The sequence below is a fragment of the Aquila chrysaetos genome, chromosome 4, assembly GCF_900496995.4.
Source record: "Aquila chrysaetos chrysaetos chromosome 4, bAquChr1.4, whole genome shotgun sequence".
NCBI lineage: Eukaryota > Metazoa > Chordata > Aves > Accipitriformes > Accipitridae > Aquila > Aquila chrysaetos.
This window is the reverse complement of record NC_044007.1, coordinates 61,423,045-61,438,917: the sequence shown is the minus strand read 5'-3', so window position 1 is coordinate 61,438,917 and position 15,873 is coordinate 61,423,045. Positions and strand designations below refer to the sequence as shown.

The 15,873-nt window shown below is 36.9% G+C and overlaps 1 long non-coding RNA gene across 1 annotated transcript in view; it reads right to left on the bottom strand.

Moving 5' to 3' along the window:
* Positions 1–10,204: 10,204 nt before the first annotated feature.
* Positions 10,205–15,873, bottom strand: part of LOC115340694 — a 41,240-nt gene continuing 35,571 nt past the window's right edge. Inside the window, exon 5 of the long non-coding RNA XR_003923138.1 lies at positions 10,205–10,310. This is a non-coding gene — a long non-coding RNA (uncharacterized LOC115340694). The remainder of the gene's footprint in view (positions 10,311–15,873) is intronic.

The window sequence follows — 15,873 nt, the reverse complement described above, 5'->3', positions numbered from 1 at the left end:
AAAGATGCAGGAACATTCATTCCGTCCCAGTAGGAGATAGGCACATTTATAGTCCATTTGAAAATAAAGCCTGTGTAACTGAAGTAACTATTAACCACAGCTTTAGGGACACACATTTTGGTAAAGTTGCTTTGACTTTTCCTCAAAAATTCACTTTTAGCATCTGCTTAAAAATGTGCTTAGCTGAAGCATGAAATTAGTTCTTATTCTGACATCAAAATTAAGTTTACTCTGAAGTACATATCAGAAGTAATGAAAATACTGGAAGAGTTGACTCACTTGAGTATTCCTTAAGACAGTAGAGGAATGTCAGGAGTAAGGTTATTTACGAGTGCATGAAGTATTGGACTTTCTTGTTTGTATCTCTTACACTCCCAAAGAAGAGATAAAATACTTAGAAAAATAAAGAAATATGATGCTAAATTATTTTTAAATATATGTTGGGACACTCAAGGGCACTTATTTTCTCAGACATTATTTCATTTCCTTAAAGTACCCCTCAAAAAAATAGATATTATCTTGCCAGTGCCCTTTATGTTTTAATATAGTTTCTTGTACAGTAACACTCTGACCATCAAAAAAGATAATTTTTCAAAAATGTTGTTAGTTGACACAAAGTTAATTCTCACATAAATCTAAATGCAACCAATAACATTTCCAAGTTGGGTAATTGATTGAATTCTGTTTTCACTGTAGGTACTCAAGTACTTAAAATATACTATGCAGCCTGAATAACTTCATCAGGAAGCTGGTTTGTTTTGGTTTGGTTTTCAGATTCCTCAGAGAAAGACCACATTTTTGTAAGACATACAGCTTTATTTGCATTTTGTAATTTCATTGGTATTTATTTTCCCAAAGGACTACAGCAGAATCTTACTTGGTGTATATAGTACTATCTGTAGCGCTTACCTGGTACCCATAGTACTGATAGGTGTATAAAATATATGATGGGTAGGAAGAAGGATTATATTTAAGCAGTAGAGTGACTAAATGATATTTTCCAGTAATCCTGGATGAAAATTGTCAAATGTTGGTCTCAGATTCACCTCATTTGCTGAATTCTGGACATTTAAAAAGGCACTTTATTCAGGAACCTTATACTGTTTTTAAAGCTGATGGGAAATCTCAAACTCTTTCACAGCAGAAATCAAACACCTAGGCTGATGTTTAATATTAACTACAATGCTATGTTTCACAGTGTTCAGCACCCAGTAATTGCCAAGTAATTGATACTCAGCAACTCAAAATGACAAATGAAAGAAGGGTCTGTTCTTCATCACTGATCTTTTTAAAAAATAGTACCTCTACAGGTGGGGAGTGTTTATTAAAACCTTCTTTGGCTACATGTACCCCTCTTCCCCTTCAGTTTCAGGGATGAGAGTGTCTAAAACATAAATTCATGCTCTACCTCTTCAGAAATCGGCATGCATCTTCCTTTAAAGGTTGTTGAGACTTGCTGAGACTTGTTGATGACAGATACAAATAAACATTGGATAACAGCACAGGTCAGAGCAATTTTCAGTTCAGAAGTCCCCTGTTATAGTTTTATCCATAGAGAGATTCACCCCATCTAGATTAAGTTTCTGATCCAAACTATCATCCCCATGGGCCACTTTCTCCATTGACTATCTGAAAGCCGTCTTTGCTTTGCATTAGTTTGTCAATATAGCTCCTCACTCCAGGACTGCTAAATCTGGTAAACACCACCTAAAAGGGTGGACAACTTTAAGTGGGGAGTTGACCTGCTGCAGAGGTTCAGGAGGAGACTATAATTCATCCCTCATAGGAAGACCAACTACCACTCTCTCATGGAATAACTTTGAAGCAAGTCTGCTTCAGATTCCTGAAGAGCTTTTCCTCTTCCTGTGCTCCCTCTCACAGGTAAAGTGAGGGTTTAGAAAGTCAGAAACAGAACAGGGAATTCTGATTACTAATAATCTATTTTCCCTGTGATTGCAGCTTTTTTTTAGTTTAGTGGATTTAAGCACCAGAAGGGCCAGTTTTTACAGGAGCTATCTTTCCTTAAACTTTTCATGACTTAAACTAGCATTTTTTTGTGGTTCTTATTTGCAAAAGTTTCTTATCACTGCAAGCTTTTCATCTACTAAACAAAATTTGTTCTGTTTTCATAACAGTACATTACCAATACCACACAGTGTCTCTGGCATTTGCTATTTTGAAAATTAGTTTAAAAATACCTGTGGTGTTTCTTAGTGAAATTGTTGTCAATAAAAGAGTTAGCAGTGATGACATTTAGATATTTGTAAAACCCACTGCCTTGCAATAAGATGAGATTATAGTCAAAAGAAACCCCTGTGTATAAAACCCAATATGCAGCTGATCAGTTATGTGCTAAAATGTCCCATTATTTCATCATATATCTTCTATTAGTAGGTTTTGCATTACAAATCTATGACTAGCTGCCAAAACATTTCATTAGCTAAATGAACCATGATAGAAAGTAGATGACCTGCGTGTATTGGTAATCATTTATGTAGTTTGAAGTGAGACATGTTCCTGAATCACCGCGTTGTTACGTGACTTTTCCTTATCATTTCTGATCATTCTGAAAGCTGTTGAAAAATGCAGCACTCTTGGTAATAGCCTGGTTACTTTCAGCATGTAGGACATCCATTAGGGCTGCACTTCTATTGCAAAGGGGTGGGATGATCACGGGTAACTCTGCTTAGAGCATTTTATTTCCTGGTCTGGAGGCTGCACTCAGATCAACTTTGAATCTGTGAGGTGTAAAGATGAAGCTCTCTGGCCCTCAGTAGATGCAGTGGATAATCTGCCCTATCAAATCATTTAAGCATAGCCTATTTCATTCTTCCCGAATGTATGAAAGTCTAGGGCTGAGCAGGAGCAGGGGACAGGAACCTGATAAAGTCACAGTCAGAGCTGCAGTACTAACCCCAGAGAAAGAATCAATAGCAAAATGATCAATATTGAATAGCAAAGATGACAGGGCATCTACATAACTGTATACACTGCAACTTAGCTAATACTTTACCATCTTAACCTATGGCAGGGCAAACATTTGCTAGTCTTCTGTTGTCAGTGTAAAAGGGTGTAGTTCATTGATACACTTTGTTCAGATTTGAAAGATACCACTGCAGTCTACTTTCTTCGGTCTTACTAAATTCTCAGGTGTTGCATTACCTTCATAAAAAGTGTATATAGACAACATTAAAATACCACAGAAGCATTTACTTTCCCCTCTTGCCTGACGGAAAACTCACAGATTTAATAGATGCTTAACATGCAAAAAATTTTCTTAAAGGTTATGATTTGCTGTTGATTGTATTTCTAACTAATAACAGGAATAATTCCCAGGTTGATGTTTGTTTCTTATATGACCGTTTCTACTATATTTAAGTGTATGTGAGTGGTTTAAAGTCTGTATTTGAATTTTTCAGATTCTATCTATAGATATCTGTTTTCAGTTCCTTACAACCTTGTTAGAGTTTGATCAATTTAAGCAGACATTTTCAAGAAGAGATTTCTGGCATATGCAGAAAGTTTCAAGGAATAGTTCAGCTGAAAATAAATTGACATTTCTGAGAACCAGGTTAGGGAAAAAGTATTCTTATATCCATGTTGGAAAAAATTAGTTCAATTTTACATTGAAAAGTTTTGGGGTTTTTTTTAAACTTGAAATTAAATAGTGTTTTAACAGCAGTAATGTGGCTTACCCAGCTTTAGTCACATTATAAAAGGTACAAAAATTATTTGTTGCCCACACAGAGATGTTTTTATATCTTACCTAAATGACAAGAAAATATAATTTTGTAAGTGTTGATAGGACTGTAGAAGACATGCATGCTATTTCCAGGCCTTTCTCTTCCTGCCTTTTTCTTCCAGTTGTTACTCTAAGCTGTTATTGTCCAAGTTTGGGTGTAAAAGAGCTGAAAAGAGTTGGGAAGAGTTGCTGTCTTCATTTATCATTACATCTGCTGTTGGTATCTAGCAAGCACAAAGAATAACAGAAAGGATGTGATGGGAAAGGTGAGAAAGGAGTAACGGACAGATTTGGAGGGAACAGGAGGAAAAAGTTGCAAGGACAAGAGTTGGGAAGTAAGTGAGGGTAAACGGTGGATCATGATATAAATCAGGACAAGGCTGAGAACTGACAAGACCAAAAGGCGAGAAGATGAGGAGTGTAGAGTGGGATTGCAGAAGGAGGTAAGTAAGCATGCTGTGTAAGGCCAAAAGCTAAAGACAGAACAGGGAGAAAGGGCAATGTAGAAGGCTGTGGGATAGGCTCAATGATTGTTGATCACTGCAGAAAATTAACCTGCAAAACCCAGAACTGAATGCAAGACTGCTTATATCTACACTTTGCTGCTGCTGGCACATATTTGTGAAATCTGATGATGAAATTTATGTCCCACTCCATTTTACGGGAGACTTCATGCAAAGGCAAAGGCTTTTAAAATTGCTTTTAAAAGATGGCTTGTGAATTTAATTTGATCTGCTCAAGCCTCTCTGTAAGATACTTTTCCTGATAAATGCGATCCAACTTTTTTTTGAACAAATATATTTGTGTAGCTCAGTACTCAAAATGAAATACTTAGTCCCAAAATTCAGGCATGTTGGGAAGGAGGCTGTTTTATGATCTATGCTCAGTTGTGGTAGAAGTATACGTTATGTAATATATTATGTATTATTAAGTGTATTTTATACAACTGAAGAAACAGAAAGTCTGGTCTCATGGTTGAACTTTGATATTGTTTCCTCTTTTGGTGCAGGTTTCCTGTAGGTGGCTGCTCAGTTCACATGAAACAAACTTTTTGGGATTGGCCAGTGCCCTTTTTCTGGGTTTTCAACACGAGATGCCTATGCACATTTTGTGAAACTGTTACATTAATGCAGCTGCATAGCAAATAATTTACAAGTGCCAAGTTCTCTAAAATATCAAGTCCTAGGTGTTTCCAACTGAGTACCATGAATTCTTGGATATTTTAAATTATTTTGTTCTTAATTTCTTTTTGACTCAGTTTCTTATTTATAAAGTCAGGTTTAATCTTACATATACTGTAAAGAGAAATATATTAATGCTTGTAAAATGGTTAGTTCCTATGGTGAGAATGCAGGAGAAATATGTGTGAAGAAATTAGTAGTTTAGTGTTCAGCTCAGGGTTTAAATACTACATTTAATTAGTCTGGAGCTACATATTAAACTAGGGCAAAAATAATACTGAGTGGTGGAAGAAAAATAACAAGTGTGAAAAATAGCATCTCAGGCTACAGATGCAAATGATATCAAAACACATGAATGTAAGAACACTAGACATGTCAGTTCTGACAAGTCTTAACTAAGGTCTGAATTTTGGACCTTACAGTATTTTTTACCTTTTTTAGCTATTGGTCTTAGTATTACTGTAAAATACAGATTCCTATTTTGGCCATTCAGAATCATGGAGTGTGAGATTTCTGTTTCTTGCAGTTCCTATGACAACACATCCAGCTCACTGTTTCTGTCATTTTCTAATCTAGTCAGCAGGTCCTTTCTCTTCCTTTTCTGGTTTACCTGTTTCACAGTAAAATCAGTTGACATGTACAGATAACCAGCAGAGATTGCTCACTTCTTAAACCTAGAACTCACAGCATCAACTAGAAATATTAAATGATGTAGCTGCAAATGTTCATTTCAGTGCCGTGGATGTACAAGGATATCGGTACCAAACCGTTGCTGCATAGCAAGTACGCCGCCTGGGTCACTTCTGACCAGTGGAGCAGTAGATGCATTGACTCAGTGGATATTAGGCTATTTGTTGCTGCTCTAAAAAAATGAAGTAGCGTTACTCAGTCGTGGACAGCTGATATTTCAGCGTTGAAATCTGGGCTGAATTTATTGTTCTCAATTTGAGACCTTAGGAATGATAACACCTGTCCTGAGAAAACAATCATTAATTAAATAACATCAGAATGACATAGTCTCTTAGCAACAAAGAAATATATTATAAAAAAAATCTCACATACCAATAGAGCCTCTGTAAATGATTTTTCTGGGGAAGGGATAGAGATCGTTCACCTATAATCTTTTTACAGCAAAACAATGTTTTCTTTGCAATAAAAATAGCTTTACTGCAACAACTGACATTATAGCATCCTGGCATGCAGTTTTGAAATTTCTCTCTCTCTTACTCCCTGGGTTCGAGGTCTATTTCTGTGGCGGAATAAGCTGCGTAAAATAATTAACAGATGCTGGCATTTGATTTTGCAATAGAAAATATAATGAAAAATGTAAGTGGTGCTACTTTGTGCTGAATTTTTGGGAATACAGGCCAGAAGAAAGGAATAGCTCTCTGATCACAACACTTCATATTTAGCCATGAGGATCTTTTCTGTACAAGATTTACATGAAGCAATCATATCTCACTCCAACCTTGTAGATATTTACATCTCCTAGACATGCCATTGATTTGGAGGTGAATACCATTTAGTGGATGCACAAAACTTTGCTCAGTCAGGACCTCAGTTTTAAGAGCTTCACCTTCTCTTTCCTTTTTCAGGAACTATGCGGGTTTTCCTCAAAAGCTAGGGTGACCAAAGGCCCCTTTCTAGCTTGGTCTCTTAAAGTAAAAATTTTGCTAAAATGCTGTGTAAAGAACACTTTCTGATGAGCACTGAATGGATCTAATCCTGTAGGTTGTGATCCTGAATGCTCTATTCAGTGACAGATCATTTTTTGAATGCAGTAAGTTGCTTCAGGTCCATGAAGCTTCTCTTTGCTTCCTACCCCATCTGTGTCAGTACCTTGCCTCACTCAGACTTTTTCCCATCCTCTTGCTGCTGCCAATCATTTAGTCTTTTTCCTCCTTTGCATTTTTTGTCAATTTTTCTTCCACCAGAAACTAGATGAAATCTCTAAAAAAAACCCCCGACACAAAAACCTCAGGACTTAGAGATATATTACCATTACCCTTTTCCTTCCTTTTCTTTTGTTTTCCTGTAGTGAACATATTACAAATTTGTCTTCTTACCTAGCTCACAACATAACTCTGGTGTCTCATAACTAGTTTTTACTTGATGCATCAAGCTTTTGTTTTCATTTTTGCTACTCAATTCTGAGTTACCTGGTTTGGGGAGAAAATTAAAACTGAGTAGGTATTTGCCATCTCCCAAATGGCATCACTGTAATAAGTATTGCTCTCTGATTGACAAAAGATTAATTACCAGTGTGCAGAGAAAGTTGCCTTCTAATCTGAGCTATCTTTTCTGATGTTGTATTAATGATGTAGTACAGTGTGCTTCCTCCCACCTAAAACATATTATGGGAGTATCCCTATTTCTCACTTTAAAAAATACTACAACAGTTATCATGTTATATCTTATCTAGGCCGGAGACTACCTGTATTACTTTTTCATCTGTAGGAATTTCCTTTCTCTGTTACAAATTACTTTTATGTCTCTGTTGGTTACCTGTAAGATGCTGCTACAGTATCTCTAAAAAATCTGTGAGTGCTGGTTTGACAAAATATCTTAATTCAGTCATAGAATCACAGAATCACAGAATAGTTTGGATTGGAAGGGACCTGAAAAATCATCTAGTTCCAACCCCCTGCCATGGGCAGGGACACCTTCCACTAGACCAGGCTGCTCAAAGCCCCATCCAACCTGGCCTTGAACACTTCCAAGGATGGGGCATCCACGGCCTTTCTGGGCAATCTGTTCCAGTGCCTCACCACCTTCAATGTAGAGTGAAGAATTTTTTCCTTATACCTAATCGAAATCTACCCTCTTTCAGTTTAAAGCCATTACCCCTTGTCCTATCACTACATGCCCTTGTAAAAAGTCCCTCCCCAGCTTTCCTGTAGGTCCCCTTCAGGTACTGGCAGGCTGCTATAAGGTGTCGCCGGAGCCTTCTCTTCTCCAGGCTGAACAACCCCAACTCTCAGAACCTGTCTTCACAGGAGAGGGGCTCCATCCTTGTAATTTACATATCACACATCCCCTTGTTATCTGTTACTGTCTCATCCTGGGTAATTGTTAGGTTCTACCACTTTTACCTTAGTTGTAGAATAATAGGCTGCAAATGTATGTTGACATTATGTGAGCTTTTGAGAAAGAAAAACATCATTTGAAACTGTTTGGTTTTACTAAATGAAAAAGAGCCACAACTAAGTTTTGACTAACTTTCTTTCCATATCTGTGTTAATATCAAAGCTATTACTAACAGAATAATGACTGTAGTTGGATATATCAGGGTAATTTTCCCCTGCTTTGGCATATTCAGTTTTCCATTGTTTTAATTGAACAGTATATAGAGGTATTTAATGTGTGCTAGAGAATGCATCATAAAAGAGCCATTACATGTTCTAACATCTGTTGATATCTAAAAAACTCATTATTTTACAGCCTTCAGGGTGATTCCATTTCACTCTTTCTAATTCTAATATCGCCTAGAAATAATGTTTGGCTGAGCTCTTTAGCTTGTTGTTTTATTCTCTTAAATGTTCTTTAGGCACTTGAGGTTGTTACCTTTAGACATACTGCAAACAAAGCAAACTCAGCCCACTTTATGCACAGTTGCAACCGATTTTATAGCCTGTGTTGGGTTCATCTCATGATATCTATGCTTTAGAGGTACCAGTCCTAGTCTTTGATACAGTCTTTGCATCCACGTTGCTCTAGGGAAGCACCAACCAATATGCGTTCCACAGGGAACGCACCAAATGATACCTATTTCATTACTGTTTCAGGTTTAACACATAATATTGTAATGAAGTGGTTAATATATGAGCTATACGGAATGGAATTGCCATCTGCAGTGTTTACGAACCAGTTACAGGCCTTTCCAGCCTCCTCCTTGTGTGATTGCAAAACAGCAGGCTCCATGTGAGACCACATCTGATATAATACTGGCAACTCTAGTGCTCCTGACTTGTTTTGTCCATTGTGCTCAGGAAGCCATAATACAATTTTAGTTGTGTCTCATTCTTTAAGACTGAATTAGGTGAGCCACTGCTGCATGACCAGATCCTTCATTCTGATCGAAATAGGAATCTAGAAGTTTCAGAATACGGAAATTAATTCCACAGATACAAACCAATATGTCTGCAGGTCACAATGGATTGCATTTGCAACCATGTCTATAGGGAAAACATTTTGGATCTTGAAAAAGTAGTGATTTAAAATATGATCACATTGGTTCATATACTTGCTATGGCCATCAGGAGATCTGGATATCTAGATGAAGGGAGAAACATTTAAGATCTTTCTGCATGCATTATTCAACACAGGTGTACCCTATCACTGAAGAGTCTTGCAGGTCGTGTCCTAGTAGCTGGAGTGTAGCTTGGGACAAGCAAGTCCACTATAGGCATGATTGTGGCTTCCCCACGTATAGTTTATGGCTCCTGGATTGAGGATATCAGATACAAGTAGCTGTGTCCCCAAAATGGGAATTTGTGATACTATTACAGTGGAAAAATAACTATTAAGGGGGGGGGGGGGGGGGGGGGCAAAAAAAAAAAAGCTGCAAGACATGGCATCAGCTCTGGCTTGTAGATGTTTACGCCATTGTACTTCCTTATGAGAACTTGCACTTTTTTCCTTCAACAGCACAACAGACAATTATGGTATTTCTCAAAGTGAAAAGAGGGGATTCAGATCTCAGAGGACATTTACTCTATTTTAAAGTAAATCTGTCGTTTAATAGTTCCAGATGCTTTACTGTTCTGTACATTTGGTTTCCCAAATACATAGTTACCCATGATCTTTTTATCTTCTGTTCTCGTGGCACCAGGTTTGGTCAACAAATACCTACTCTTTCCTTGGATTTTCTATTAAGTGCATCCAACAGTAAGACGATAAAGAATGACTGAGTATCATCACTGATGTGAGATTATATGAAATTTAGATGGAATCCAACATTAGTCTAGTAATTTGTATTTTCATTAAAATACTCGCTAACACAAATGTATATTCAATAGAATACATTAAAAAGAGTCATACCTTCATAAATAATATTGCAAATAATATTGCCAGATGAAAAGTAAATATGCATACAAAAATTAAGTATGCACAAACTAGATGGTTTCCAAGGCAAAAACTGAAAGATCCTCATATGATCAGAATTTGGATATTGAAACAAAGCACAAAGAAGAAAGGCTCATATTCTGTTTAAGTAGAAAACTCACAGCACAGCTGCAAACAATCATTGTAAGTGACAATAAAATTGCTGTATATCAGAAGGCTGAGAGGGATATATCAAGAAACTGTTGAACATACAGAATGCTTTTCATGATGTTTCCTTAACAGTAACCATTTCCTTTGCAGGCGTGTCTTGAAAAATGAAGTTTCTGAAAACAAATGGATTCAGTTTTTATTTATGATCATATTTTTTAGTAATTTGTGTTTTTCACATTTATATTTTTCTTGATTAACAAGCAGACCTAGTATGTAGAAATACAGGCTTCCAAAATACATACAATGTAGTTCAAAGGAAATTTTTCCAAGCTTTAGTCTGTTTATGAACTGCTTATTCCAGTATTGTGTAGTTGCTATTCACGCTGTATGTTTGGTCACCTCAGGCGTTGTGCCTGTTCTTTGCCTGGATGAGTCAGTATCTTCAAATATGACCATAACAAATGGTGTTTATGTGATTCGTAATTTCTGAAACCTGAAACTTTGCTGACCTGCTAACATTTTCTAAAATGCCAAGAAATCACCCTGAAAAGAATTGTTGCCACTATAGGGAAGAGTAATTTCCTTAATTATAAGAACGTTCTGAGGTGAGAGAAATGACAAAGTAATTGTATGAGAACCAGCAAATCCAGGAGACAAATGGTAGATCTAGAAAAAGCAAAATATAAGCTATTGCCATTTTATAACTTTTTTTTTCCTAGACTAAAAAACTTTTTATACTTTTGGTTTGGGCACTAGATTAAAAAGAATAATTAATAACACTTTTTCAGGATAAGTGAACTTTAATTATGTTTCACAACTTGTAACTTGATGGATCAGCTCTTCACAAAATGACAGCAATCTGAGACTTCTGAAAGAATATTCGGTAAGAAGCCAGAAAATATGATCATTGTAATAACTTGCCGTGTTATTTGACTTTTGCTGTTGCACTGATTTGTTATTGTTCTCTGATTATACCAGCGCAGATAATTTTTCCTTCTTAAATATCAGTCTACTGCAGGGAATTCTGGACTTCAATGTATGTGATAACAGATGAAGTTAAACCCAATTGCAGCAGACAGTATATTGTCAAACATGTTCTTGTGATAAGACAAACTTTTAACAGCAGAGTTCCCTTTCCATAGATCTGAATTTAGCGCTATCAAAAGGAAAACATATGCTTAAATTTAGATGAAACTATAGAATAGAAAATAAGCTATATTATGACATATAATACACAGTAGTGAATAATTTGTATTTTATTTAACTAAAAAATATTAAGCATTCAGATTCTGCTGGTTTTCTCTTTTAAGTCAACTTAATATCAGTTGTAATCCAGCCTAACCACTTCTCGTGTATAGATACTACTGAGGGGAACCCTTCTTCTCCTTGAAAGTATTTTTGCTTTTTTTTTTTTTTTTTTTGGTCTGTGTGTATGCATTTGTCTATATTTGTCTGTGATGAATTCTATAGATTTTAAATTATGGGCATTAACTGTTGAATACTTAGTAAGAGAATTAAATCTAGACTACATACCAGAACCATCCTTTCCCTTTTCCCTAGTAAAAAGGCAATCTTTCACTTTAATGATGAGGAAAACAAATGTTTCTGACCATGGATAAGAACACAACATGAATAGGGTATGGAAACACACGAGTCACATTATAATCTGACCACCAGTGTACACTACTGAACTATGACCAGCAAGCCCTTGGACAGATTGTTCTCGACCATTAACACACAGCCACACTGTTTTATCTAAGGTAAAATACCGCACACTTTGTTGAAGATCATCCCTTTAATCACTGTATTGTGTATCAATACCACTTTGAATTCTGATGCTGTCCTTCTAGTTTGGTCCACAGACACTTTATTCCATTGTTAATAAGTAATTCCATTTTATTCCATTATTTTTAAGTTGTTAATAAGGCACTAAATAGAACTGGTCCAAGGCAGATTGTATATGAAAGTTCTTAGTCTAAGGCATTAAAGGTCAGTTGAGGTTCTTCCTCCAAGTGAGTAAAATAGTTAATACTTCGAAATAAAAGTTCCAAGTATCTTTGGTTTGGTCTTGTTTGTAATGAAAAACCAGAGCCTTATATTGGAGTCAGTACTGGCCTTTTCTGCTTTATGATGAAATTAAAAATAAGACTGAAAATTTTCATCTCAGATGGACTTAATCTTAAAACATACCTTCAGTGCAACCGTGAAGTATAAATTCAAAGGCATGATAGTTGTTCCAAAGCAATTCATTACAATGGACATTGGATTTACCTGTGAACAGTATTGGAACAAATATGGAAACAGAAGTTCTATTTTTGCTCAGTGTGTGCAGAAATCAATATGTCAGGGGCTGAATATGGATGCACTGTCTGATTCCTCCACTGAAATGGTTGACTAAGAAGCATACTTCTATTGCACTGGACCCAGAACATAATTTTCCAACTGAACAGCTTGGGAAAGAGATTGTTTACATCAACATCATATTTATAGTAAAATGCCTGGTGCAGAATTTGTATCTGACATCATGGCCTTCTAGGACTTATTTTTCTTTCCACTTTGGTCTTAGTGGTCCACACTTTAAACAGATTACTTTGATTTTATTTTGCCTTTAATGAGATTTAATGTCATCCCCTAAAGATGAGCAGTGGAAATAAAACACCAAATCAATTTATTGTTTTCTTAGGTGTTTGGAACATAAAATGCCAAAGGTGTTGATGTGTTTCACCACTGACAAAGTGCAACAATTCCTGTTTCAGTTTTTTATTGCAGATACTCAATCTCTCCTATTAATGTGGTCTTCTTCTCCAATGTCAGACCTTTTTTTAACTCTTTCAAGTGCTCTGAAGATCCTGGCATGTTGCAGTAGATATTTACCTATCCAACAGAAATTAAGTCTTTTTTAGTGTTTTAGCATTTGTACAAAACCTCTTAGTAACAGTGGAATAAGAAATAGAACCACCCAGGTTGCACAAAATCAGTTTATATACTCACGCAGAAAAATTCTGACAGTAAAATCTGACAACTATAGTGAGTAGTAGACTCATCTTTTTACTGAAATTAAGAAAATCTGTGCTTTTCTGATCTGTGTTACCTCTTACGAAGTCTTCTATAAAATTTAGACACATACTTCCACCTTTCTCTGTGCAGTTTTCTTCCCATTCATATCTTGCATTACCAAAGGATTTTAAGTGTCGAAATGAGTGATAGATAGATACCAGGGTACTTGTAAAGTCTGCCTCTAAACACTTTGCAGTAGCAAAGCCTCTATTATACAGCAACAAGTGCAGATCACCTTAGCCACTACTGTCTTTCAGAGTGTTAGCATTGTAAAGTCACAAATCAGAAATCTCGGATGAGAGTGATATAAATATAGTTCTTTTGTGTCAGTAACCAGGGGCTGAAGATGTAAGTCAAATTTTGGTGGGTACCCTGATCAGCAGCAGAGTAGGATTACAGCCACCGCCTTAGCAAAAGAAAACAGATGGTTTTGTCAATGACACAAGCAGGTACTTCACACTGAAGTTATTGCTGTCAGGTGATGGTAATGAGGTGTCTGCTCTTCTGTCCCAGAAGGTAAATGCTTCTATGTGATAAACACAAGGGTATCAAGTATGGAGATGATTGGTCTAAGACTGGGCATGAATTTCCCAGGAGAAATAGGGAGATACTGAATTATACTGGCATACTTCATGGACCGGTGACTTTATTTTCACAATTTCCAAGTATTTGGTATTACATCACCATTTTTACAAATGACAAATAAAAAAGAGACTAAAATCAAAAGTATCCATTAACTTGGGCTAATTTAAATAATCTGAAATCTGTTTTTCAAAATTAAAAATTTAGAGCATTTTTCTTCTCAGTGCATGAACATTTCAGGGGCTCAGGCTCAGAAGCATGCAATTACCAGGCATCCAGGGAAAGTTTAATTTCATGTGATTTTTTTTCCAATAACACACTGTAACTCAGTGGCAGATTTAGAGAAAACCATGCAATTTTCCAGGGCAGCACTTAACTTACTAATGTGTAAGACTGTGGCTGCTTTTCTTGTAATCCCTGCTTCATTCTATATGCTCTTGCCACCTTTGATGACAAATTATTCCACCCCAAAGCACAGTCCAATCTGTGTGTTGAATGAAACATTGATCATGGCTTCTGGAAAATTAGTATGTGAGCACATAAAAGCTGGAGGAGTATCAGACAGTACACTTGATTTTGATTGCATAGGAAATGCACTGGGCATACATTTCAAATTCTCAATTCATTTAAATAGATGATTTTAAAAAATTTCCTCTGAAACACTGTAGCTGGAATGAAGGAACATGCCTGTTCTTTGTCTTTGGTTGTTATGTACAGGAGCTCTCAAATTCAAGTTCACACATTATCATACTCTCCTCAGCACACATGCGGCCAAACACAATTTCTTTGATGAAAGCATTTAAAAAGAAAGTTTCTTGCCATTTTCCCCCACCTCGTTTCCTTATAGGGTAATTCTGCTGCTAGGCAATACTTTAAATCAGCTTGATTTGCAAAGCAATAGATTTTTACACACCATTCCAAACTAATTGCATAGTCACAAAAGAATGAGTCACACCAAACCAAGGGTCTAAAAGGACTGCTGATGAACTCACCATAACCTTATGTTCCTTTCACTGATTTCCTGGAGCATGTCTAAAATGACAGTAGCAGCACACCAGGTGCTGTTGAGTACCATCAGTGACACAATTAAACAGAACAAATCACATTAATTGATTCAAAATTAATTTTTAATTGCCTAGTATCTCAAGATAATGTTAAACTACCTCAATCGGAAACTGTTAACTATATATAAAAGATAAAAGCAATTTTTATTTTTCCTCCCATTTGTGGATGGGGCAGTGTTTTGGGATACAATAATCAAATCTGATTTCAAAGAATATTGATTAATCTGCAATTTCTTGGTAGAAATTAAGGAATTTGAATGAGCAATTTAATATTTGTTTTTTAGTTCACATGACTTGTTTGAAGAAAATTTTATCTAAACATTGTCTCTGTTTTGGAAATCAGAAGTTTAGAAATTTGCTAAGAATGTATTTCAGTGTGGAGTGTATTTACACATGTACTGACTGTCTGATCTACAGAAGATTCCCTGTTAAGATTTTGTCTGGATATTTTAACCCAAATGAAAATTCAGTTTCCCTCCAGCTGGTGAGAGTCACAATGTGGCATCAAAGTAACCATATTGGGTTTATGTGGCAAGGTTTTGGTAGAGGGGGGCTGCAGGGGTGCCTTGTGTGAGAACACACCAGGAGCTGCCCCCATGTCAATCAGAGCCTGTTCTAGTTGGCTCTGGCTCCAAGTCGGATCCGCTGCTGGCCAAAGCAGAGCCCATCAGTGACAGTGGTAATGCCTCTGGGAGAACAGATTTAAGAAGGGGTAAAAACTGCTGTGCAACAGCAGCTGGGAGCGAGGAGTGAGAACGTGTGAGAGGGACAGCCCTGCAGACCCCCAGGTCAGTGAAGAAGGAGGGGGAGGAGGTGCTCCATGTGCAGGAGCAGAGATTCCCCTGCAGCCCGTGGGGAAGCCCATGGTGAGGCAGGCTGTCCCCCTGCAGCCCAGGGAGGTCCACGGTGGAGCAGATCTCCACCTGCAGCCCGGGCAGGACCCCATGCCAGAGCAGGTGGATGTGCTCTTAGCTGCAGCCTGTGGAGAGCCCACACTGGAGCAGGCTCCTTGCAGGAACTGCAGCCCATGGAG